The sequence below is a fragment of the Eurosta solidaginis genome, chromosome 4 (assembly GCF_040869045.1).
Source record: "Eurosta solidaginis isolate ZX-2024a chromosome 4, ASM4086904v1, whole genome shotgun sequence".
In the NCBI taxonomy this organism is placed as follows: domain Eukaryota; kingdom Metazoa; phylum Arthropoda; class Insecta; order Diptera; family Tephritidae; genus Eurosta; species Eurosta solidaginis.
Genome location: NC_090322.1, coordinates 26,447,694 through 26,471,034, shown reverse-complemented (window position 1 = coordinate 26,471,034; position 23,341 = coordinate 26,447,694).

Sequence of the window (23,341 nt, the reverse complement as noted above, 5' to 3'; positions counted from 1 at the left end):
TGGCCCCTTACCTGTATGCCTACCTAGTGCCTTCTAAATAAATGGCGACGCCAGCATTCCCATATTGCTAACAAATTTATTCAATGTTCATTATTACTACTAACATAGCTTTCTACTTTTGTTCTTACTATAAGGGTTTTGAATGTGTTTATGTTTATAAATTCATTGAAAGTAATAATAGTCGGTTTGTTTTATAATCTAATATACTATATATGTAATAAAAACAAATCTTTCTTTTGTAGAACTTTGGTCAAATGCCCTTTTCTCCTTTTTCTTTTACAAATCTATCTTAGGGCTGTACAGTTTGGATACAACTTCTGCTAATTGGGGCCCCCTTACAAAATTAATAGTTGTTGTATTAAACTTACTTTGAGTTTAACTGAACATCAATTCGATGTTACACATAGTATAAAAAGTTGGCAACCCTGGTGTGTGAAAGCTAAAGTAATTTGTGCTCCTCTTAAAATTTTCAAATTCATTGTTTATTGTGAGTCTTAATTCTTACAACCTGTGTCTAAACATTAATAAACGTAACATTTGTCTGTGGAAAGTAAGATCCTCTGTCCAGGTGATCTCCAATTCAACTTTACTAACTTGGCAGTATATTGCGATTGGTGCTCCTGCTTTGTTGTTGTTAGTCAACTTGTTTTTCTTTGACACCTTCATCAACTGTGTATCTTCCCGCCAAAAGTTTTATAGTCACTGAAGTTTCTGCTTCAAGCTTTATTTTGTGGTTTGCGTCTATGCTAAACTTGAAGCCTGCGTCATAATAATCTAAGCTGCGTTAGAGCTGCCACCCAGTTTCTTGGAGCAATATTTTTTGGCCCGTTTTTTTTTTTTTTTTCGAACACCATGGATCAAGTCAATGGTAAACGTCGTGGTGACGACCTTAATAACGAGGTTGATAGCGCCAAAAAGGTGCAACGGATCAGCGGCTTCTCTCCTAGTTTAATGCAAAGCATGGATCAGCGATTTGCTAAGTTCAACGATCTGATTGCTAAGCAAATTTTGGACTCGGAAAAAAGGCTCATCGAATTCGTATGCAAAAAACTAGAAGACAAATTTGTGGTGCTGAAGAAAGAGGTCAGTGAGCTTAATGCAAGAGTTACTCAGCTGGAGAGTGTGTTCGAGCGCGTTGGTTATCTCGAAGAGGAAGTAAAAAAACTCAAAAACAGTGCGTCAAAGCAAGAGAGCCATATTGCCGCAAGTGAAGTCCGTGTACACGGAATTCCCTTTAAGGAAGGAGAAAACTTAGCAAGTGTCTTTCATCACCTCTGTTCCACTCTTAGATTGCAACCAATACCTATAATGAGCATTTTTCGGCTACGGAAAATAGACAACAGCGTGACAGATCCGGCCGTAATAATCAAATTTCAGTCGCCGACAGACAGAAACAAATTGCTAAAAAGTATAGGCACCTTTAGGCGCCAAAACAATCCAAACATCAAAGGTCTGCAATTAGTTCATGTGGGCATAAATTCAAATGCTCCGATTTATGTAAATGCTTCGCTGTCTAGGCAAAACTATGCGATCTTCAAGGCAGCGATCCGTCTAAAGAAGAAAAGGAAGGTGGTGGCGGTTTTTTCTAAGAAGGGTCTGGTACATATCAGACGAACAGCCAACGCCAGCCCTGAAGCAATACATAGCTTGGATTTTCTAGAGCGTCTTGAGAATACCGGCGAAGAAAGCGCGAGTTCCTTTCGAGTTGATGATGCGCCAACGAATAATGATCAATAAATTAATTTCTATGTATGGTATATTACTTAAGTTCTTGAGTCTGTTCGTTTCTGTCTTTATCTCTCCCTATCATACTTGTAAACAATCACTTATGTTGTCTTTATTGTTACGCATCGCAGAGCATTCTTTATATCCCATATATAGTGATGGTCCTAGACTATAGGTTGTCTAGTTCCAAAGACTGTTTACATACACTGTTGCGCGTATTCAACAAACGTACTAAAGGGCTCAAAGTCATCCATCTTAATGCGCAAAGCCTATATAAAAAGCTGGATGAATTGAGATTCATATCTGAGGGTTCTGATATAGATGTTATATGTATTTCCGAAACCTGGTTTTCTTCATGTCACAAAAATGATTTGGTGCAACTAAATGGATATCAACTGTTCAGGGCTGATAGACGTGGTCATGGTGGTGGTGTTGCTATATATGTTAAAAGTAGTTTATCCTGTAAACTTTGCTGCAGTGCTAGTCCAAGTGATCTTGTCGAATATGTGTTCGTAGACGTTTTCTCTGTAAATAATGAAAGGCTTCTTATCGGCTGTGCATACAGACCTAATCGTGGAGTTGACTTCTCTGGCTTTATTGAATTTCTCGAGCCTCTACTTATAAGCTATGATAATATAATCATCGCTGGGGATTTCAACTCCAACCTTCTCGTCGACTCAACTCTAAAGCTAAGTATGGAGTCTCTTGGACTTTTTCCCATCAATTTAACTTCACCTACACACTTTACTGACTCAAATTCTTCTTTGCTGGATTTATTTTTTGTGAATGATCCCCTGAAATTGCTCCACTACGATCAATTGTCGGCATCTTGCTTTTCAAAACACGATCTAATATTTCTTAGTTACAACTTCCAAACGTCACACATACAATGCTCCTTTACATATCGTGATTTTAGAAGCATAGATTACAGTTCCCTTAATGCAGCGGTGGAGTCGGTTGAGTGGAGCTTGATTCGTACACTGACATCGGTCGATGATCAGGCATCATTCCTACAGAACCATATCATTAGGCTTTTCGACAACTATGTGCCAGTGAAACTCAAAGCTGCTACACACAAAAATACCCCTTGGTTTAGTGCCAATCTAAAACACTTAATTCACCAGCGTAACCTTGCTTACTCACGATGGAAAAGATACAAAACCCTGGAGGCTCACAACTGCTTCAAAACAGCTAGGATCGCTGCAAACAAAGCCATTAGGTCAGCTAAGCAAAAATTTTATAATAACAAGTTTAGTGCTGCTTTGAGTTCGAAGGAAACCTGGAAGTCGATTAAACATATTGGTATCGGAAAATCCAAATGTGATATTTCTGTCCTCCCTGATGTAGACATTAATGAGATAAATATAAATTTTGTAAATCTGCCAATCTCAACTGACAATATATGTGCTGATAATCATTGTATTCGCGCTAATGTTGATTTTGGTCCTCTTGAGTTTGCTAGTGTCGATGAGTGTGATGTCGTTCAAGCCATTCTTTCAGTAAAGTCTAATGCTATGGGGTTCGATGGTATATGTCCGAAATTTTTAAAAATAATTCTTCCTAAAATCCTTCCTCACTTAACCTACTTGGTTAACTCTGTGCTGACGTCCTGTGTATTTCCCAAATGTTGGAAAGTTGCTAAGGTAATCCCAATCCCCAAGCAAAACAAGGAGTATAGGCCTATAGCTATTCTGCCTTTCCTTTCCAAGGTCGTCGAACGAATTTTGCACTGCCAGATAAATACTTATGTGCAGAATAATAACCTTCTCACAGATTCCCAGTCTGGATTCAGGTCAAATCGTAGCTGTAAAACAGCGCTCCTATCGGTGATAGAGGATATTCGAGAACAAGTTGACAAAAATTTTACTGCTTTCCTGACTCTTCTCGACCATTCAAAAGCGTTTGACTCGGTCGACCACACCGTTCTCTGCAAGAAGCTGGACAACCTATTTAATTTCTCCAACTCTGCAACAGCCCTAATCAGATCGTATTTGGCCGACCGAACTCAGGCAGTAAGTGTTGGTAGCAGAAAGTCTGACTTCGTCAGTGTTTTAAGAGGAGTCCCACAAGGCTCAATCCTTGGTCCCCTGTTATTTGTTTTGTATATAAACGATTTGCCTGGTGTTCTCAAGTATTGTAATATTCACATTTATGCTGACGACGTACAATTGTATATGTGCTGTCCTAGTGATCGTACCAGTTCATGTATTAATAACTTAAATTACGATTTGTGTCAAATTGGTACGTGGGCTTCTATGAACGGCTTATGTCTTAACCCTAAGAAGTCGAAATGTATAGTCATTCATAGAAGGTCACTAGATAAAAGTGGAATGGAAAATTTAATTTTAGACAACACTATTATAGAATACGTTGACACGGCAAAAAATCTAGGTATAGTTTTTAACAAAACCCTGACATGGAAAGATCACATCTTCCGCACAGTGGGAAAAGTGTATGGGATGCTTCGTACACTCTGGCTTACACAATATTTTACTCCGTTACATATTCGTCTACTAATAGCAAAAGCGTACTTAATACCTACGCTCCTTTATGGTTGTGAGGTTTACTCCAATTGTGACTATGTATGTAAGAGGAAACTTAATGTTGTGTATAACAACATTGCTAGATACGTCTATGGGTTGAAAAGACTTGACCACGTCTCTCAACATGCTTACAGGTTGCTAAACATTTCTTTCGATAACCTTATTAAACTTAAAACGCTCACTACGCTACATAAATTAATATATATGAAGGAACCTGACTATCTGTATCGGAGGCTAAATTTTCTCCAGTCGTCTAGATCTGTTCTCCTTACCCACTTCAGACATCGTATGCTAATATCTGATCGCCAGTTCTTCATTAATTCCATACGTCTTTGGAACTCGCTCCCTTCTAGACTTAGGCTTATAAGCAATGCTCTGCTCTTCAATAAAGAATTAACAAGTTTCTATAATAACCTAGACAATTAAAATACTGATTCCTTCTAAGCAAATGTACTCTATCATTCCTTTATTTATCTATTTACTATTTATTAAATATATTATTTGTTGTAACCTTTTCTTAGCCATAGTCATTAGCTTTAAGTTTCAAGATTAGATTGTTCCTATTTTATGCCTTTTACCGACTAGCACTGTAAAATAATTTTTGTCAAATTGTTGTGCTGGGATGAATTGCCTAATAAATACAAATACAATACAAATAATGACAGTAATATGTACTATGCACTAAGAAATTAGTTATAAACGCAACTAGGACTAAACTTGGGGTAAATCCTACCCCTCAAAAAATATTGTTTCACAAGCTCAAGTAAAACGTAAGCTTTTAGATTCATGGAGAAATTACCGAAGTCATTCACCTGTTCAGGTAAAACATGAACCCTTTAAACTTATAGTACAATTAATGAAATTGTTTTACTTGTTCAGTTGAAACGTTAACTATTTTATCTGTAACAGTCAGGGTTGGTATTGTTTCGGGTTTGGTTCGACTCAGTCACCAAAAAATGTATACAACACAAAGTTTTGTTTTGATAACGCAAGCTAACCCGCATTACTTGTTATTTGCGTCTCTTAATATAGAGTTAATGCATTTTACTGATAATGCAACTGAACTTGAATTACCAATAAAACTTTATTCCTTACCGAAACAATATCAACACTTTTGCTCACTCCAAAATCATATTCGCCACGAAAAAAAAAATGTAATAGTAAAATTCTACCATAACGTAAAGCAAATTTTAATAACTGAAACACTTTTTCTTTTGTTTCACAGGCAGTATACATTGCACACCTATGACCATTAAAATATGCTTTGTTTTTTGTTGGTTAAAATTTTTTTTCAGTATGCAACAATTTTGAACGTACAACAAGAATTGCTGTTTTTTTTCTTTTTAACTTTTCATTTCCTCCGGTCATTGTGCATATTGCATTAGTATTCACATTTGCTTTGATTCTACACTAGGGTGATAGCCCTAAATTCGAGTATGTTGGTACATTAACATTACATAAGGTTGGAGTCAAAATTATAATTTTAAGGGATAGGGTTAAGGCTACAAATACATAACTTTAGTTCAGTAGTGGAACGAACTCACCGCTTTAACCGCTGATGTTCGTTATCGCAATTGGAGTGCCTGCAGGCCTACATTCGCTGCACTGTGGTCGTCATTGCAGCTGGTTTATTGTAGCCCATCTGGTCGTAGCTGATACGGGTTGCGCTAGTAGTGTTGTTGCCGGTATGGACGCAGCCAATAAGGATGCGCTAGTAGTATTGTTGCCGGTATGGACGCAGCCAATAAGGATGCGCTAGTAGTATTATTTCCGGTAGGAACGCAGCTAATAAAGATGCGGCTAGTATTTGGGTCGGTGGTACCGCCTGTTGTTGGGGTTACCGTTAGTGGCCGCAAGCCTATGTACGTGGCCCCGCTACGTGCGTTGCAACTGGTGTGGCGGTACGTCTGATGGTTGTTGCGGTCGTGGTTGGCGCTTATGCAGGAGTTGGGGGAGGTACTACCGATGGTGATGCCCGTGGTAATAGTAGGCCCCTTTGGTGGTGGTTGGCGCTGTGGTCCGAGGTAACTAAATGACCCGGGTGGCGATAGAGCTTCGTGCTGGCCTTTACGCCGGAGGTAGTGTCCTCATTCGGTTAAGATTTATTACCACCCAAATTATTTTTCATTTGCTGCGCTGCATACAATTGCCACTTGAACATGCCTAATGTTTGAGAGGTTAAATGCAAATCTAATTCTGGCGTTGTTTCATTGATGGGAAAATGTTCACGTTGTGAGTTCCAATAATCATTTATAAATACAATGGGTAAATACGTTTTACCACCATCATCTTTTTGGTGACTATTTGGCCGGAAACTCGTGCGATTTTCTCGATTTTTTATTTCTTACCAATTTTTTATCTTTCTTCGTGTGTATACGGCCGAAAACTCAATGCCTTTCTTCCGCTAGTGATGGCCGGTCTGTCTTTTTCTTGTTGTTCGATATATTTTTATCGCAACTTTCGCCACATCACTAGGTGTGTTCGCGTGAACACGCTCCCAAGTGGATCGTAGCCGTAGACCGTAGCAGCAGACCGTAACAATTTTCATTCTCCCGCTACGCATACATATTTGCAAAAATACTAACAATTCAAGTCATTTATATTTGACTGTCATTTGCCCTCTACGCGTACACGCATTCATTGCACTGCAGAATCCGTATACCCTTCTCTACACAAACAACTCAGCGAACAATATTTTCATAGAGTTGTACATTTGCGCATTTTAGTAAGCAATCGTGACAATTATTTGCCTTCTACGAATAGCGTTACATACGTACATTTATAGAATTTGTTTTTTCCTCGCTCTGCAAGTACTGTAAACAACAACTACAAAAATGTCAGCCTCTGTGAAAACACGGGACTCTGCGTTGAACGCAATAAAAAGGTACATGACAAAAGGCATGGATGGTACATTTTTGTTAGATACCGACCAAGTTGAGAGTTATTTGAAACTCTTGGACGAACAATGGGTTCGATTCAACGCTGCATAGGATGAGGTGCACTTCGCTTGTGGTGCCGATAACGTTGCAGTGGAAGAGAGTACACGAACTCAAGCCGAGACTTGGTACGCTATGGCCTTAGCAAATTTTAGCCGTGCCAAAAAGTGTCACACCGAAGCCTCATCCCCGAATGTAACCCTACCAACAAATGTTTCTACAACCGTGTCTGCCTCCATTCTTTTACCCGAAATGGAGCTACCCACATTTTCAGGCGACTCAACTGAATGGGTAGGCTTTTACGACTCATTCTGTTCACTGGTTGACAGTAATACCGCGCTGTCGGACGGACAGAAAATGCACTATTTACGGAGTTGCTTAAAGGGCGAAGCTTTAAAATTCGTCAGCGGTTTCCAAATTTGTGATGCAAATTACAAGGAGGCATGGGACTTGCTTATGTCGCGTTTCAAGATCATGCACGTCATCGTCGAATCGCATTTCAAAGCTATGGCCGATATTCGCAAAGCAACAAGCGACACCGCCAGCTCAGTAAAAGGTGTCCTCAACCCATATCAGCAGCACATTCGTGAACTGAAAGCGTTAGGCCGACCCGTCGATTTCTGGGACGACTGGCTCGTTCATGAAGTAGTAGGTAAACTCGCCTTCGAAACCAGGAAGCAATGGGAGTTGTCAATTGTTAGCGACGAACCCCCAACTTTCGAGCAGCTAGTAACATTTTTAGAAATTAGGTGCAGAGCAAGCAAAGCTGCTACCAAGCCCACCAAATCTCTTCATGCCACATCCACCCAGCATACGACTAGTTGCCCTTTTTGCAAGGGGGATCATAAGATTTATAGCTGCGAAAAATTCAGTCGTCTGGACGCCACCGCTAAAACAAAATTTGTGAAGGACTCGAGTCTCTGTTTGAACTGTCTGAGTTCGGGACATTTTAAGCCTCGTTGCAATAGTTCGTCGTCGTGCCGCCTTTGTCGACAACGCCATCACACCTTACTCCATGGGACTCCAGCCGCATCCAACATCAGCAACTCCGCCGAAACCAAGCAAACCAGCTCGAACTACGCCGACGCAGGTACTACTTCAGGGAACGATACAACCGCTCTTTCTGCGACCACTTCTTCGGCAGTCAACCCCGCCCCTGAATCTGTATCTTCGTGCCTAAAAACCGATTCTGACCCATTATCTACGAGTAAGACAATTTTGCTGGCTACTGCTCTGGTAAGGATTCGAGACTGTGCTGGTCGCTTTCAGCAAGCTCGTCTGTTGTTTGACTCTGGGTCGCACGCTTCCTTCGTGACTGAGTCGTGTGTTCGTCGTCTGGGCTTACCGAGGAAATCGTCTGCTGCTATCATCACCGGTATTGGTTCGTCTCAAGGAGGGCGCGCTAAAGGTCAGGTTTCGCTTTCGCTTCTGTCCAACTTTTCGAATGATTGCTAGTCAGTAAATGCATTAATTTTGCCGAAAATTACGGGGGATTTGCCAACGCAAACTGTCGCCACAACTGCATGGCCACATATTAAAGGGTTGTCTCTAGCAGACCCACAGTTTATGAGGCCTGGTCGTATTGATTTGCTGATAGGAATGGATGTTATGGATCAGCTTATGTGCCCGGAAATTCGGAAGGGTCCTTGTGGAACGCCGGCGACTCAGCGTACAGTCTTCGGTTGGACGGTTTTCGGCAGTGTTGACAATCCATCTACCCCTTGTTTGCAAACGTATTTTTGTGATGTACAGCTTGAAAGAGCGTTGACTAGGCTGTGTGAATTGGAAGATGCACCGGAAAAAACGCATTTAACTAGGGAGGAACAATTTTGCGAACAGCATTTTCAGGAAACGCATAAAAGGTCTCCATATGGCCGTTTCGTCGTCGAATTGCCGTTAAAATTTGATGTACCGTTGGGAGAATCTAGGAACCAGGCCGTTCGTAATCTTTTGCGTATAGATAGGAAGCTTGCCGCCGATACTGATTTACGTTTGCAATACAACGACTTTATGCAGGAGCTCATCAGCATGAATCACATGGAAGCCGCATCCGCAACGACAAGTCCGACCTTCTACATGCCACACCATCCTGTTATAAAGGAGTCGAGTGTTACGACCAAATTGCGAGTCGTATTCAACGCGTCCGCTAAGACATCGACTGGGTACTCGCTCAACGATGCACTGTTTGTTGGTCCGCAACTGCAACAAACCTTGGTATCCATTCTTCTGCGCTTCCGTACCCACCCGTATGCCGTTACCGCTGACATTGCTAAGATGTACCGGCTGGTATGTGTTTCACCGAAGCACATCGACCTGCAACGGATTGTTTGGCGAAGTGATCCGTCACATCCAATCCAAGACTACAGAATGCTACGGGTGACGTACGGCGTCGCCGCCGCATCTCATTTGGCCGTCAAATCGGCGCAAGAAAGTATACGGTACTCATCAAGTAGTTGCGAAAAGGCTGCGGCTGTCATTCAACGCGATTTTTATATGGACGATTTGTTGACCGGTGCTTCAAGTAAGCATGAGCTGCAGTTGCTGCAAAAAAATTTCTCCGAAATACTTCTCGAAAGTGGGTTTGAACTTCGCAAGTGGGATTCAAATTGCGTGCCGCTAAGGAACGGGATATCCAGCTCTTCGGAAAATATTTCTCACTACCTTGTTGAAGGGAAAGATGTACACGCTTTAGGTCTCGTTTGGAATACGGATGAGGATTATTTCACTTTCGCAATCAACCTCAAGAAACCGCTTAAAATTTTGTCGAAGAGAGCATTTCTGTCGGACGATAGCACGCTTTTCGATCCGTTGGGCATGCTTGCCTCCACTACGATTAATTCTAAAATATGGTTTCAGGACATCTGGCGCGCCGAGTTTGGTTGGGATGAGCTCGTACCGGAAACTGAGCTACAAAGTTTAACCGAGCTGAAAGTGCCTCGTTGGGTAGGTTGCAACGCCTCTGAGTCATCAAGCGAACTGCACGTTTTTTCGGATGCGTCCGAACGAGCTTACGCCGCGGTTATCTATGCACGGAAAGTCCATAGGAACGGTCAAATCACAGTAGGCTTGCTTTCGGCCAAGACCAAGTTAGCGCCAATCAAGTCTACAACACTACCTCGTTTGGAGCTATGCGCTGCCCACCTCGCTTCTAAGTTAGTACGAAGTATTTCACAGAGCTGGAACGAACTCCGCTATCCTTTATACGCTTGGACTGATTCCACTATTACTTTGGCGTGGTTGCAAGCTCATCCCAGCAGATGGGAAACGTTCGTCGCAAATCGCGTGGCCGATATTCAAGGAGTTTTACCGTCTGAGTGCTGGCAACATGTACGCTCCGAACAGAACCCTGCAGACTGTGCATGAGGCATAACACCTCGAGAACTCGTTCAACATCAGTTGTGGTGGTCTGGTCCAGATTTTTTGCATGGCGAAGATCAATTTTGGAAGCAAGCTTCGCAAGAACCGCATTTAACTGACCTGGGCCTACGTAAAAGGGTCGCCGTTCATATTATAGTACCCGAGGACACTTGGTCAGTCATAATTAAATATTCTACGTTTTCAAAATTACGAAGGGTTATGGCTTATGTGCTAAGGTTTACACACAATACTCGCGCCAAAAGGAATCACACGCTTAAACGAACGAGTGGCACCCCTAACTGTCAGGAATTGGCCGAGGCCGAACTAAGATTGATTAAGTATACTCAACGTACTTATTTTGCTAACGAAATTTCTCATTGCAGGGAGCAAAAACCCATTCCCCTGCGAAGTAGCTTGTTGCGCCTGCAACCGTATCTTGATCCGTCTGGTGTTTTGATGGTTGGAGGTCGTCTAAAATCAGTAGACGTCTCGCTTGATGCAAGGCATCCTATCATTTTACCTAAAAACGCTCCGCTGTCGAAATTGATAATTTCTGACATACATACAGTATACCCTACACGCAGGGCCTCGCATAATGACAGTAGTTCTACAGCATCGCTATTGGGTGATTGGCGCCCGCAATCTAATTAGAAGCGTATATCATAAGTGTGTTAAATGTACTTGCTTGAACCGCAACACTTCCGTTCAGTCGATGGGCGACCTGCCGTCGTCTCGTACTACGTATGTTCGCTGCTTCACACCATAGTGTACAAGTACAAGTGTGTTGACTTCTTTCTGACAGGCACTCGCTTAAGTGGGCATAACGGGAAAATCTGGGTTGCCATTGTTGTTTCGGTTGAAAAAGGTCAATTAGGGTTCTGTGCAGAGACGTAAAAGATTGAAACAGGGTTTATGTAGTCACAAAAGTGTTGCTCCTGTTCCACAGCATTTTAATTTTATATCATGGCGAAAAGTGTTCAATTCAGAGTTATTGATTTTCATTAAAAGTTTAATTTATTACGGAGGGTTACTCCTTTAACTGTAAAAAGCAGAGAAAACGTAGAGTTTTTCAAATTATTGTGAAAAACTTTTTAATTTGAATTTCTGTACCCAAGTTCACTATGAAAACTGAAAAATGTACACTTATTGAAAACTCATTTGCACACACAATTTACACTTTGAATTTAATTGTGTTTTTATGCACAAAATTTTGAAACTAAAAACAAAATTTTCATTTGTCAGAAAAAATAAAGAAAAAACTGTCTAATGTCAAAAAACCCTATCGAACTACAAACTGGCTTGTTTGTTTTTAATGAAATACGTTGAATTTTTCTTGTATTACGTTAGTTTTTTCAAATATAGTTCACATACTTTCACCAGTATTGAAACCTTATTGGCTCCCTCGACAAAAAATATAAGAGAAAATACAAGAAAAATACATAGAAAATAAAGGCGGATTTAAACAGACGCTTTGGTTGTGTTGCATTCATAAATTCATCTGTCGGGCGAAGTATCGAAAAATTTACATAAATGCTTTGGTTGCGTGCCTACGCTAAACTATATTTCAAAAAACTAACGAAATACAAGAAAAATACAACCTTTCATTAAAAACAAACGAGCCAGTTTGTTTTTCGATAGGTTTTTTTGACATTTGGCCGTTTTTTCTTTATTTTTTTCAGACAAATGAAAGTTTTTTTTTTAGTTTGAAAATTTGGTGCATAAAAACACAATTAGAATCAAGTTTCTTGTGAAAAAAGTGAACCATTAGAGAAAGAAATAATTTGCGCGTGTTATTTGCATTTTTTTATACTCAGTTGAGCAGAGCTCACAGAGTATATTAAGTTTGATTGGATAACGGTTGGTTGTACATATATAAAGGAATCGAGATAGATATAGACTTCCATATATCAAAATAATCAGGATCGAAAAAAAATTTGATTGAGCCATGTCCGTCCGTCCGTCCGTCCGTTAACACGATAACTTGAGTAAATTTTGAGGTATCTTGATGAAATTTGGTATGTAGGTTCCTGAGCACTCATCTCAGATCGGTATTTAAAATGAACGATATCGGACTATAACCACGCCCACTTTTTCGATATCGAAAATTTCGAAAAACCGAAAAAGTGCGATAACTCATTACAAAAGACAGATAAAGCGACGAAACTTGGTAGATAGGTTGACGTTATGACGCAGAATAGAAAATTAGTAAGATTTTGGACAATGGGCGTGGCACCGCCCACTTTTACAAGAAGGTAATTTAAAAGTTTTGCAAGCTGTAATTTGGCAGTCGTTGAAGATATCATGATGAAATTTGGAAGGAACGTTACTACTATTACTCTATATGTGCTAAATAAAAATTAGCAAAATTGGATGAAGAACACGCCCACTTTTTAAAAAAAAATTTTTTTAAATTCAAATTTTAACAAAAAATTTAATATCTTTACTGTATATAAGTAAATTAAGTCAAAATTCAACTCCAGTAATGATATGATGCAACAAAATACAAAAATAAAAGAAAATTTCAAAATGGGCGTGGCTCCGCCCATTTTCATTTAGTTTGTCTAGAATACTTTTATTGCCATAAGTCGAACAAAAATTCACCAATCCTTCTCAAATTTGGTAGGAGCATAGATTCTATGACGGTAACTGTTCTCTGTGAAAATGGGCGAAATCGGTGAAAGCCACGCCCAGTTTTTATACACAGTCCACCGTCTGTCCTTCCGCTCGGCCATTAACACAATAACTTGAGCAAAATCCGATATATCTTTACTAAACTTAGCCCACGTACTTACCTGAGCTCACTTTTTCTTGGTATAAAAAATGGGCGAAATCTGACCATAACCACGCCCACTTTATCGATATCGAAAATTACGAAAAATGAAAAAAATGCCATAATTCTATACCAAATACGAAAAAAGGGATGAAACATGGTAACTGGATTGGTTTATTGACGCAAAATATAACTTTGGAAAAAACTTTGTAAAATGGGTGTGACACCTACCATATTAAGTAGAAGAAAATGAAAAAGTTCTACAAGGCGAAATCAACAGCCCTTGGAATCTTGGCAGGAATACTGTTAGTGGTATTGCATATATAAATAAATTAGCAGTACCCGACAGATGATTTTCTGGATCACCTGGTCCACATTTTGGTCGATATCGCGAGAACGCCTTCACATATACATCTAAGGGCCACTCGTTTTTAAAACCCTCATTAATACCTTTAATTTGATATCCATATCGTACAAAAACATACCAGAGTCACCCCTGTCCCACCCTAATGGCGATATCTCGAAAAGGCGTCCACCTATAGACCTAATGCCCCCTCCCTCTTAAAATGCTCAGTAACACCTTTCGTTTGATACCCATATCGTACAAACATTCTAGAGTCACCCCTGGCCCACCCTAATGGCGATATCTCGAAAAGGCGTCCACCTATAGACCTAGTGTCCACTCCCTCTTAAAATGCTCAGTAACACCTTTCGTTTGATACCCATATCGTACAAACATTCTAGAGTCACCCCTGGCCCACCCTAATGGCGATATCTCGAAAAGGCGTCCACCTATAGACCTAATGCCCACTCCCTCTTAAAATGCTCAGTAACAGCTTTCGTTTGATACCCATATCGTACAAACATTCTAGAGTCACACCTGGCCCACCCTAATGGCGATATTTCGAAAAGGCGTCCACCTATAGAACTAAGGATTACTCCCTTTTAAAATACTCATTACCACCTTTCATTTGATACCCATATCGTACAAACACATTCTAGAGTCACCCTGGCCCACCCTAATGGCGATATCTCGAAAAGGCGTCCAACTATAGACCTAATGTCCACTCCCTCTTAAAATGCTCAGTAACACCTTTCGTTTGATACCCATATCGTACAAACATTCTAGAGTCACCCCTGGCCCACCCTAATGGCGATATCTCGAAAAGGCGTCCACCTATAGACCTAATGTCCACTCCCTCTTAAAATGCTCAGTAACACCTTTCGTTTGATACCCATATCGTACAAACATTCTAGAGTCACCCCTGTCCCACCCTAATGGCGATATCTCGAAAAGGCGTCCACCTATAGACCTAATGCCCACTCCCTCTTAAAATGCTCAGTAACACCTTTCGGTTGATACCCATATCGTACAAACATTCTAGAGTCACACCTGGCCCACCCTAATGGCGATATCTCGAAAAGGCGTCCACCTATAGAACTAAGGATTACTCCCTTTTAAAATACTCATTACCACCTTTCATTTGATACCCATATCGTACAAACACATTCTAGAGTCACCCTGGCCCACCCTAATGGCGATATCTCGAAAAGGCGTCCACCTATAGACCTAATGCCCACTCCCTCTTAAAATGCTCAGTAACACCTTTCGTTTGATACCCATACCGTACAAACATTCTAGAGTCACCCTTGGTCCAGCTTTATGGCGATATCTCGAAAAGGCGTCCACCTATAGAACTAAGGATTACTGCCTTTTAAAATACTCATTACCACCTTTCATTTGATACCCATATCGTACAAACACATTCTAGAGTCACCCTGGCCCACCCTAATGGCGATATCTCGAAAAGGCGTCCACCTATAGACCTAATGCCCACTCCCTCTTAAAATGCTCAGTAACACCTTTCGTTTGATACCCATATCGTACAAACATTCTAGAGTCACCCTTGGTCCACCTTTATGGCGATATCTCGAAAAGGCGTCCACCTATAGAACTAAGGATTACTCCCTTTTAAAATACTCCTTACCACCTTTCATTTGATACCCATATCGTACAAACACATTCTAGAGTCACCCCTGGCCCACCCTAATGGCGATATCTCGAAAAGGCGTCCACCTATAGACCTAATGCCCACTCCCTCTTAAAATGCTCAGTAACACCTTTCGTTTGATGCACATATCGTACAAACACATTCTAGAGTCACCCCTGGCCCACCCTAATGACGATATCTCGAAAAGGCGTCCACCTATAGACCTCATGCCCACTCCCTCTTAAAATGCTCAGTAACACCTTTCGTTTGATACCCATACCGTACAAACATTCTAGAGTCACCCCTGGCCCACCCTAATGGCGATATCTCGAAAAGGCGGCCACCTATAGACCTAATGCCCACTTCCTCTTAAAATGCTCAGTAACACCTTTCATTTGATTCCCATATCGTACAAACACATTCTAGAGACACCCCTGGTCCACCTTTATGGCGATATCTCGAAACGGCGTCCACCTATGGAACTAAGGATCACTCCTTTTCAAAATACTCATTAACAGCTTTCATTTGATACCCATATCGTACAAACACATTATAGAATCACCCCTGGTCCACCTTAATGGGGGCATCTCGAAAAGGCGTCCACCGATAGACCTAAGGCCCACTCCCTCTTAAAATGCTCAGTAACACCTTTCATTTGATACCCATATCGTACAAACAAATTCTAGAGTCAGCCCTGGTCTACCTTTAGGCGATATCCCTAAATGGCGTTCATCCATAGAACTATGGCCTACTCTCTCTTAAAATACTCTTTAATACCTTTCATTTGATACACATGTTATATAACCACATTCCAGGGTTACCCCAGATTGATTTTCCTTATTTTGTCTCCATAGCTCTCAACTGAGTATGTTATGTTCGGTTACACCCGAACTTAGCCTTCCTTACTTGTTATTGTTAAAAATGTTAATGTAAAAATAAAATGTAAAACATAAACAAAAACATGACAAACTCGCTAATTATGGGGGAATAGTGGTCTCGCTTTTTCATGATAGACATTTTTTTTGTGTTTTGAAGTTCCGATACAGTTTCGTTAGTTTTTTTAGCTTGAAATCCAAGCAAAAATAAAGTAGTGTCATATATGCTTTTGAAGTGACCAAAGCGTTTTATATAATTTTGCCCTTATGCATTTGTGTAAACAGCCTTGGAAGTGAAATTTTTCCATGTTACACGTGTGTCGCTTTATATTTTGACTCTAATTTAAATAAATTTTGCTTTCCGTATGTTTCCGCATTGTTGCAGGGTACAAATCTAGTATTCTTATTTCCGCGGAAATATATGCAACTATTACATCTGTAAATACTACAAAGTTTTATTTAACTATTAAATGCAACTCAGCTTGAAGTACTCTTAGGTACCAAAAATGCAACTCTAGACCTGAGATTTGCATCAGGTGAGCGAGGCTGTTTGTAGTTTTAACGTTTATCGCTTAGTTGACACACTTGGTATAGGTACACTATGCTTCACACGAACTGCTGTAGATTTTGCTGGTCCATACACGTATAAATTTGCACAAGGTAGAGGGTCAAAGTCCACGAAAGGTTACATTTGCTCGTTGATCTGCATGTGTACTGGCGCAATGCACTTGGAATTTGTAGGCGATTTATCGACGACCGCCTTTCTCAATGCTTTCAAACGTTTTATCAGTCGTCGAGGGTATTGTAGTATTTAATTGGAACAAGTGCAGAATACATACATTTGTAAAAAAAAAAATAAAAAATTGAACTTTATAGAGATTTTTATGCTGATTCCAACGGTAATTCTGCGTAGAACATATTTCTGCATAGGCGGCTTTCGGCCGCGCTTATAAAAAATAACCCTGGGCTACGCCATGGCAAGTCCGGATGTGTGGTATAACCGTGGCTACCGCCACGGTGATGTCCTTCTGCGTAGTACACCCTTCTGCGCAGCACCCCAAATAATATTAGACTACAATTATTAAAATTGTTTTACAAAAACAAAATACATTAATAGTGTATGTTTGTTGGCATTTATATCGACGTGCCACCACCTTATAATGTTCTACCAAGATAAAAAGATATTGTTGCGGAGCTGGCAACACTATTCACCACCGTCATTTGTTTTCGTTTGTTTAATTGCAATAACGAAAAAAGCGACAATAGTACCGACGGGTTTTCCGCGAATAACTTTTAAACGAGATAAAAAATGTAGTTTCTGCTTTCGGATTCTGAATCTTGACGCAGATTCGCGTCTTTTGATACCGCTATCGACATGTGCGACCCGAATTTTAAGTGCAGGACTTAAGTTGAAATTTTACTAAATTTGGAAATTAAAAAGCTTATATTTCATAAACTAAGAGTTTCCTAGAGTTGCGGAATATAATTTTGTGATTTTTAGGACCCCCTCTACCCCTACAAATCAGCAAAACTTTGAAAATCGTGGCACCTTATATAAAATCCAACCCCGCTGATATGTTTACCTGTTGTTGTTGGAGTTATATCGACAAACAGACTCCCCGAAGGTTTTCGAAGTGTTATTGATGGTCTTTGCCAGATATTATTCCGGTACGTTCCGGTAACAAGCACGGGTTGTAGGGTTTTCTAACATTTTTCTCAATTGAAAACTGCATTTCAACAAATGAATTGGAGGCAAAATATGTAAGCAAGTATTTTCGTCGTATAGTGAGTGTTTATAACAGTCAAAAGGCGAATTCATACCAGGTGGTGGCAAAGGGAATTCAACCAATTCGCCGTGCAGAAGAATGTCAAGTCAAAAGAAAATTTTCACTGACTTCGATTAACTGACATGTTGTAGTACAAGACGTTGTATGGAAAATAATCAAGAAGAAGCAATCAGCTGGTACTGAAGTCGCAAAATTTTTGTATGTGAATGGGAAAGCCGGAATAAGTTTGAACCATTGTAAACTTTACCAAGTAGCTCAACTAACAGCTGATCGCTCAAAATTTGCACACAAACATCACTAATGGCCATATTACGGAAATCTTAGGGAAATTGAAGTTAAATTTTTAAACAGACATAAAATGTTATAAATTTGGAATATATAGCATCTAGGACACCTTAATTGCAGTAATTGAAAGAAAATGTTTGCTTATACTCAAGTATTTAATTATTTTTTCTAAATTTATCTTTAATATTGATGCAATGATTGATCCAATGCAACTCTGGTCTTCATACTGTTCTTCATTCCACTCCATTCGAGTGCCTATTTTCACGGCCTGCGAGTGCCTTCCACTCTATTCGCAACATAACCTCGAATTAAGCTGCCAAACTATATAGTAAACAATGGTTTGAACTTACATGCCAACCTAATAAAACCGCACTGCGTTTTTTTAGCGCACGCAAACAACTGGCATTTTTTGCCCTAACCCAAATAAGCATGCGTTGCGACAATGTAAAGCATGTGTGCAAACGTCAAATCTAAATGTCACCCAGAACAAAAATTCGAAATCGAGTTAGGTTTTCACGCAGCAAATTCAATTTGGGTTGCTCTCATACAAGTTGTATGTGCATGAGACATTTTTGGCAGAAAATGACTTGCGTGCGTTTATATTAGGTTGGCATGTTAGTGGCAGCCTTTGCGAATTTATACAAGTGAAAAATCTTTCTATTCTTTCATTGCCATAGCTGTCAAATAATAGCTGACAGCGAGAATGGCTGTCGCGAATGGCCAGATACCCTACAAGAAACGCTGATAGTTTTACTAATACACTCACACTTGTAATTGACAATGCTGATCCTGCGATGACGTAAACATTGATACTCAAATTTACGTATGTTCCTTTGTTCGCACACGCATGTCCGCATGTACCCAACGACAGCCTATAATCATGAAAAAGGACTCAAACTGGGAAAGCTTCGGACACCTGGTACAGAACAAAAGAACATAAAGCAGATACCATTATGCATGTGAGACAGATACATAATTCTCAAGGGAATTTTATGTATGCGATAACAGTTTATCCGATTTAATCATCTTGTCACTACTGACTGTCATATGACAATCAATTTATGTATGCGAGAACAGTTTATCCGATTTAATCATCTTGTCACTACTGAATGTCATATGACAATTTGCCCCAGCGGGTTAGGGGATCAGAATATACCCGCGGTAAGTATGCCTGTCGTAAGAGGCGACTAAAATACCAGATTCAAGGGGTTGTGTAACGCAACCCTTCGGGTTGCCAGCGCAATATATAGCTTCTCCGAACCCAATTGTCAACCTCACCTATCCGCGGCGAATCCTGTTTCACTAACAGACGAGGCTCTGGCGACCACAAGCTCCTCATGGAACTTGTAGGTGGGGAGGGGGGAATGGCCTGAAGGTTTAATGTGGCCACATAGATCGTTCCCGAGATGGTCGGGCTAGCACCTTAATGGTGCTGTGGTACCGGAGCCTACCGGATCTTTATCCGGCAAAGGACCATCACATCGATAACACTCCCCAAAGCCTTCAGGGAGCAACCTTATCGCTACAACAACAACAACATATGACAATCAAATGATTATCACGGTTGTTTTGTTATTTTTTAAATTCCGCCATTTTCAACTGACGAAGACCATATAAAAAATAAGGTTAAAAAATGAAAAAGAGAGCATTTCAAAGCTCAATGCTAAAAGAAAAAAAAAATCGAAAATAATATTAAAAAATACCAAAAGCTGTCGGAATGTGTGGGACGCACTAAAAAATTTACACGCGAAAAATAATAGTGGTTAGTGTTGATTCATTTTTAAATGTGTTTCCGCATGAGGAAAGCGCTCTTCTCGCAAACGCCATTAGTGCAATTGTACCAGAAAGTACTTCCATATTCGGGGAAGCAAGTTCCTGCAATCAATCTGCAAGTGCGTTTTCATCTGAGTTAAGCGTTCCATGTGCAAGGTATCTGAATTATGATCATATTCCGTTTTAAGTTTGTGATACAACTGCAACAGAAAGTGGCTTCTTGATTGAGGCAGGCGTTACTATTGCAAGTACTTTAAATTATGACGCAATTACATTAGAAAGTGAAGCTAACAATGCCAAGGAAATAAGGGCATGGGCCATTAGGAATAATGAGTCCCAAAATTCTGTTGATGATTTGCTTAAAACTTTGAACTGAATGAAAGTAAAAGGTTTACCATTTTCTGCTAAAACCCTTATGAAAAACTATAGGAAAACGTCGAATATTCGAACTATTCCTAATGGTGAATATCTATACATCGGTATTCAAAGTTATTTTAATTTTTACCATTTTACAAATCTTGAAGATGTTGATGAAGTCCTAGTTGACGTAGGTATTGATGGTTTGAGCCTTTTTAAAAGTTCCGACCGAGTTTTATGGCCAATCCTTGGCGCACTTTCTAATTTTCCCGATGTTGGCTCCATTTTAATTGCATGCTTTTCTGGTTTAAAAAAACCCGAAAGTCTTAATGATTTCATGGAAGATTACTGATTGGAAGTTCAGTGGTTAAGAGAAGCGGGAGTTAAAGTTGGTCCAACTGAAATCCTTAAACTTAATGATAGTAAACATTTCAAAAATCAATTTTATATATATTTTATGTTTTATTATTTTACAGACTACTAACATCCACAGTGTAAAAGGAGCCTCGACAGAGGTAGACAGTGTCTTGAGACACATTTTCGCAGACTCGCTTTTGGACGAGTTCAATTGGGACGGCAGGGGAGGGGTCAAAAGGACTAACCTAACATTGGTTGATCCAGTGTTAAGAGGTGAGTTTACTATAAATAATCAGTAACTTTTTAAACATTTATGTCTACTTACTAGGCGTTTTCGAAACAGGGGCCCTATTCGGTAACTGTGAGTTTTAAAGTGTACAAAAGAAATTACTTTTTTTTTCATGGCGTTTGATGAATATTTTCTCACTGTCATAAGACTTTTACATTCAGCGCTCATTCAGCAAAACAATGTGCACAATAATTTACAGAATCGCATGAAAATTTAAAGTGTAAATTATGTGTGCAAATGAGTTTAGATAGATAGATAGATAGATAGATAGATAGATAGATAGATAGATAGATTGATATTTATTATTAATATGTTTACATATTTTTTGATTTCACAATAAATTTTAAATATCACAAATTCATTTTCAATTCACAGACGTGTATGATATATATATATATTAAGTAATAAAAAGTAAAAAGTAATAAAAAATATTTTAGCCTCGAATAAGATCTATACATAGCCGTTTAAAATTCATAATATTATTCTCTCGTTTGATATAATCAGGTAACGAGTTAAATATGTTAAGGCCCTTATATAATAATGTGTTTTGGGCTGCAGTAGTCCGCTGTAATCCTAGTCGAAAGTCATTCGCATTCCGCACAGCATATTGGTGTGTATCTCTAACATATTGAATGCAACTTGTTAAATACATCGGCGCCCTGTTCTGTTTAATTTTAAAAATCATTATTAGTGTATTGAGCATCAGTTTTTGCTCAATATTTAGCCATTTCAATGTTTCAAGCATGTGACTTATTGGGGTGTATTTGTGGCATTTTATTATTGATCTCATACATTTGTTTTGTAATTTCTGTATCCTTCCTATTTGTGATTGGTTACAAGATGTGTACAGAATTGTGGAACAGTATTCAAAATGTGGCTTTATGATTGTATTGTATATTTTTATTGCTGTTAAAGTGTCTAATTTATTTCGTATTCTTCTAAAGAAGTAAATCGTGGATTTTATTTTTGTTTGCTGTCTACGATTTGTAAGGTAGTCCTTAAACCAAAGTAGCTCTTTTCCTCTTATTCCATACATATACAGATTTTTTATTAGAATACCTCTGTCTATTGTTTCAAATGCTCTTTTAAAATCAAGAAATAGAGCTGCTATTATTGTTTTTCGTGGACGCTTCTTCCACTCACTTACGACGAAGTTTATTGCACTTTCACATGAATGATTCTTACGAAAACCGGACTGGTTTAGAGACAGTATATTATTAGTTTCTAGGTACGTTTGTAGTTGATTTTTCATTTTTTCACAGTTAGGGAATTGACCACCAGGAGCCTTGCATTTTGAAAAAGACGTCAGGGCAGCGTTAGCGAAGAGCCACCACCGAACAACACAACAAAAATATGTTCAAAACAAAAAAAGTTTAGAGCGATTTTAACCAGTTTTGTTATTTTTTGAATTTAAATTGAACATTCTGAACTTGAATTCTTATAAAACTATTTATTTTAAACAAATAATAAACGCTTATGCTTTTATCACGTACAAAATTAAAAACGTAATGAAATAAAGTAAATAAAAGGCAAAAAGCATTGTTTCATTTTTGGCGGAATATAACAATGGTCATTTATGATAGTATAACAGTCAAACCTGATGTCTACAGTAAACTAGCATTTATGACACTTTTTGATAGTTAGAGTGTCAGCACTGATCCAGGAAAAGGAATGAGAGTGAGCAGTACGGCTATATACTTAATCAGTAGGCGATGTTGGTGTATAAGAAGGAGACATCACATTGTTTACATCACATTTGCGCAAGTCCCCTTGAGTTTGTAATAGAAAGTTTGTATGAGGCGCTGATCGTTAGGTTGACATTGCTGACAATCAGATGATAGTCATATGATAGTCAGTATTCTTGTAGGGTAATGGAAGATAGGTTTGTTGTTTCCTCGCGGTTAATAAATTGAAATGCCATTAAATGCCCATTTGTGTTTCAAATCAGCTTTTCTTTTAAATGTGCATACAGAAAATCAGACTACATATTAATATTAATTTCTAAAATCAAGTTAATACATTAAATTTGAGCAGCCAGTTATGCAAACAGTTTAAAATATGTAAATATTACAATGTACCAGTCGTCTACAAAAATGTCTAAAAAACACTAGGGGCCAATTAATGGTGACTTGTAACCATAACACCATAACCAGATAAAACAGCTGATCGAATCCACCGTATGGAAATCAATGTAATCGATTAATGATGCCATACCATAACGGTAACGCCATAACCATACCATAGCCAATCAATTGGTTTTTGGTTTCTCGCCATATCCATAACCTAAAAATATTTG